Below are 5,454 nucleotides of genomic sequence, written 5' to 3' on the forward strand. Positions count from 1 at the left end.
TTCTTTCTCTCTCTTTCTTTCTCTCTCTCTCTCTCTCTCTCTCTCTCTCACTCTTTCTCTTTCTTTCTCTTCTGTTAATGAAGGTGGTCATGGTTTAATCCATTTAGTCTCCAAAGTTAATACAATGAGACTACAGACTTCCTACAAACTGCTTTATTCTTCGAGCTCAATACCATGGGTCAGTCTCGCTCTTGAAATTTTACGAGAAAAAAAAACATGGGGTTTGATAAACAAATGTTTTGAATTTCAGAAAATAGTTTGAAAGAAAAGACCAATATAAAGTTTTACGGATCTGTGTTCAAATCTTGGAGCTTTTTAAAATTAGAGCAAAGGACACATTTGGGGCTTAATGAACCACTTTTTCATAATCCATGGTTGCAGAAAAAGATCAGCATGTCAAAGAAAGATATTGACAACTTTGCTTCCACAGAAATAACTAGAGTTGGAAATCTGTTTAATTTTTTAGAAAGAAAGTGGTGTTCAGCACAGGAAATCACTAGAAAAGTTAGAAGTAGATCAGAAAAGAATAGTGGGAAATATTATGAAAAATGTAAAAACTTCTTTCCTCTATCCTTATCAGATTATATATCAGAATCCATGTTAAATAACTTCACGGAAGTCTTTTTTCCAGAAACGCATGGAACGCCATGAATAGAACAGTTTGAAAATAATAATGATGATGATGTAAACTTGCTTCTATCTTTTAAAAATGTAAAAGTCTTCCTTTTTCTATAACAAATAAGCGAGTTTTATATAATATTTGTGGAAAGTTATTCTTTATCAGAAGGTTAAAAGCAAGGAGAGATACAAAATGGAGATCTTTGTTGTCTGAATCTGGAATTAATTCGCCTTCTTGGTGTTTACTATAAAAAAAAACCCTCTTCCAAAAGGTCTGGTGATTTACAATAGCGAATTTTGCACTGTCCTTTGCCAACAAGAGCGTTTTTGTTTAAATGCAATTTTTCAGATTCTTCTTTCTATCCTGTGTGTAAAACTTGATGAAGTTTTTCATGTTTTTTATGTATGTCATAAATTATTGCCACTTTTTAATATGTTTAAGAGGATTTTTAGCAGGTTACTTTTTCCAACTTCCAACTTGCCAGGCAAAATTAGCTATCTGGAAGGCATACAGAGCTGACTTGGAAGATCAGAAAGTTATTGTAATTATTTTGTTTAAAGCTTTTGTAGAATCAAGAATTCGTTTAGAATATGAATATTATCGAATGAACAGTGACGAATTGAGTTTTGAAAAAAAAATGGTGCATTAACAAGGAATTTGTATTTGTGGAAGACAATAATAACTTTTTTTTTTTTTAAATGGAAATAAGATAAAATTTTGGTTTTATGAATGAAATAATAATGAATGAAATTTTTAATTGTATATACTGTAAAAAAAAATTTTTAAAAGTCAAAAGTCTCTCTCTCTCTCTCTCTCTCTCTCTCTCTTTCTCTCCTTCAAATAAACCCAGCACTCTTACTCTAACACTATGTTCTCTGAGCATAAATAAGTTACTTTGTATGACTAGCACTTCTTGTGTTATTGCCTCTTCTTGTTGAATCACTGAATGTCTCTTTAACTGTAAGTCACTTTGAACTAAAGCCTCTGCTAAATGACTAAATGTAAAAGGAAATAGATTAGTTATCAATAGACAAGAATGAATGATCAAACATGGCTATTTTTGGACTATTGTTACGCGACTGTTAGCTTTTCACTGACAACCCAAACTTAGCCTTGTTTTAGCCAAGTAGTTTATGTTTAGATATCTATTTGATGTCTTTTAAACACAAAACTACTTGATGGGACTACTGTGCAAAATTCACTGAAGTAAAGAGCAAATGAACCTCTGTATTTTATGCATGATTTCTGAACCTTAAAATAAAAAGATTCTAAGATAAGATGCTATTTTAAAGAAAAATCTCATCTCAGTTTGTTTACGTTGACAAAAAGTCACTTGTATAGACCGGAATAGTAGCAACAACAGTAGAATGTAACAACAGTAGAATGTAAAACTGAATAAACTACTATATCACAGAAACGGTGATAAATGTTTTAATGTCTGTGTTGCCCACTGAGATAAAAACGCTGCGCTGATATATTTGTTATATTGGCTGCCATCTGCTGCCATCTGCTGCTCATGGTAGTATGTTACAAGACAACCTCATTTGACCTTTAAAATAAGGATGACGACGGGCAAAAAAACTATAAAACACGTGCATCTTTTGTTGATATAATACAGTATTTTCAGTAATGCAAATAAAAATAAAAATGTAAGTTCGTAAAACACCAAACCGCACAAGATTACAATAAGGTAAAGTGGGAAGTGCACAAAAGCTACTATTTCATATGCAAAAGAATCACTTGAGTGGTCACTTGAGTGGTCCTCTGAATATTTTTAATAGAGAATGTATAAACAGAAACCACTGCATAAACAATGTTCACTATTTATGTTACTATTAACATGACATATTTTATAACTATTATATAGTTTTATAAATAATAACTTTTGATTATTTAGCGTTTTTATAACTAAAGTTTAACTTTAGTGCACACTAAAAAAACATGCTTCATGAAAATGTATATAAACCGAGTAATCTATTTTTGAAAAGGAACTCTTCTATTGTGTGGTCATTATTAATTCAGGGGATTAAAGGAATTGGTGTTTTAAAAACCTAAATGCTTATAAGAGGATTGAAAGCTCCAGTGTGCAGTCTATACAGGCTGTCTTTTCCTGCAGGATGACATTTTTTTGCCCATTGTAAAACATTTGGTGTGTTATAATGGAGCAGAAACAGAATTCAAATACAGTAGTTAAACTAGACTGGGAGCTTTGTTTAATTTCATATATTGGCATTAAAATTATACATACACTGCTATTGTACAGCCAAGGCACAAGGATATGGCACTTAACATGCAAAAACAGAAGAGCAAAGAGTGTTTATCATGAAGTAGCACTCATTTATATTAAATGACTGATTCGAATTCAGCATTTTTTCAAGAAAAACAAAAAATAAAAGTGTTTAAAAGTTTAAACCTTTCTTGCCTTTCAGAGTCCCTAATCAAAACCTTTTTGGCACTTTCCCTGTGACAGTGAACAGGCCACTTTTACATACACAAATATTACAATCTCAGCATGCAGGAATGAATGCTGAGTCCAGCTGTGTTGCATTTTAGTACAAAGAGCAATGATTGTCAAAAACATTTTTGAAAAAAGAAGCCTGTTATACTGACATAAAGCATGCAGATGTTACAGTATACTGAAGGCATTCACCTGATATAGACTAACAAACTACACATTACTGAGTATTAAAAATAGAATTGATTTGCAATTGAGTCACAAATCAAGGAGAAAACAATACAAATACCTTGGGAAAATAAAGAAATGCAGCCAAAAAAAAATGTCTGTTCATATTTACAAGTTTATATGTTTTATGCATTCGGGGTTGAAACATCTATATATGAAATGCACATGAGAGTCTAATAGCACATTAAATCTTCAAATTTGTAGTCACAAATTACACTTATAAACAACATAACAAAAAGTGTATACTTTAAAGAAAAGAGATAAAAATGTTTTGTGTGTGTGTGAGAGAGAGAATAATTGTCTTTACCTAGCAGCACAGTACGTGTCCTCATGTTACCATATGAGAGAAAAAGGCTGAACCCCCTTATCTCTTATTAAGGCTCTCTGTAGGTATCATTTATTATTATATATTTTTGTTAATCTTTTTTTTTAATTAACTTGTTTATTGTGACAACATATATGTATAATATAACATGTGTTTGTTTATTATTACTTATATTTTTTATCTATATGAATGTTTTGTGTTGTGTTATTGCTTTGGCAACATTGTAATTTGTTTTACAGTCATGCCAATAAAGCTCTTTGAATTTGAATTTGAGAGAGAGAGAGAGAGAGAGAGAGAGAGAGAGAGAGAGAGAGAGAGAGAGAGAGAGAGAGAGTATTCTTCATTTCTCTGACAAAGAATCATATTGAAAGATTCTTTCACAGAAAATCGAAAAAATCATTGGGCTTAATTATTCACTAAATGCACTAAACATTTTAACAAATCCATCTTTAATTACAACCGATTTAAATGTAATTATGATGCTATCCTTGGTTGCATAAGGCCAGCTCTGTAAGATAAAAATAATAACAGCAATAAAAATATTTTTTTAAAGTAATTATTATATACTGTGCTTTGTTTTAACAATTCTTTTAAGTCATTTGAAAAAAGTCTTATTTGTTTGAAAGAGACCCTATCTAAGTGTGAACACCTTAAAAGGCTGTTATTAAATTATGTGGACAAAGCATATTTCTGAGAGATTTGTTTTTTAAAAGTTAAGTGTTTATCACATTTTTAAAAAGAAAACGCTTTTTGTCAGTAAATTGTAGATTTGTGCGTTTGATTAAATTGTGAGGCCTTTTAACACAATGAATGAAGCAGTGTAGGCCTAGAGCGCTGTCCGTGGTGCTGAAGAGCGACTCTCTCGGGGATTATATTTCTCCGGTTACTCTGATGACCGAACACTGTCCGATATTTGCTATTTTACACAGACCAGAAGCAAGTTAGAGTCTGATGGAAATACCATGCCTAAAAATCAGTGCTTGTTTATACTAGATTTTAAGAGTTAATCATTCTGCTTAACTTTGTGTGTTTCCATCTATTTCAATTGTCAAATTTATCAGTTTCAAATGTATTTCTTTTGTATCACTTAAGTGAAATTAGCTTATCATATACTAATTTTAAAAACTGAGAAGGGTTGCCAGTAGCCCTTTTTAGAGTTACAATGAGCGATTTGAAGTGAGAACACTAAACAGACTGAAAAATTTACATTTGAAACACAGCAGGATATTTATTTTCGAGAAAATTTATTATTATTTTATGTAATAGTTTAGATTTGTATATTTACATATTTAGAAATCTCATATCTATCTATGCGCTTTTGATTAGTCTAATTAACATCTGTGTTCTCTTTTTTTCTAGAACTGGGACGTTTGTTCTTGAAGTTTCGAAATGCTAACTTGCAAATCTAAAAACTTAGCATGTGGACGTTTTCTCCTTTCTCTTAACTGTGAGAAAGAGTCGCAAAGGCTAAGAGGGAAAATGTTGCATATCTGACTCTGAGATGTAACTGCTTTTTATCACATTTAAAAAAAGAGTTTAGGGATGTATGTATATATCGCAAATATGAACTCTGAATTGTGAGATTTGAAAGTCACAGTTACCTTTGTGTGCTTTCTGTTCTGTTGCATTAAACGATCCCATACACATCACCTTTTTAAATATATTTTTTCCAAACTCCAAGTGATAGTGTGGTTCCCTTTAAGTAGACTGTCGTAATATTACGTATCTGCTTTCATCTCGATGCTCGTCCTCCCTCAAGCAAGCTGTCAAACAGAGCTCTCGCGCCAGAATCATCATCATTATCATCATCTGCAGCTCCGCCCCGTC

This window comes from Danio rerio, chromosome 23 (assembly GCF_049306965.1).
Source record: "Danio rerio strain Tuebingen ecotype United States chromosome 23, GRCz12tu, whole genome shotgun sequence".
In the NCBI taxonomy this organism is placed as follows: Eukaryota; Metazoa; Chordata; class Actinopteri; order Cypriniformes; family Danionidae; genus Danio; species Danio rerio.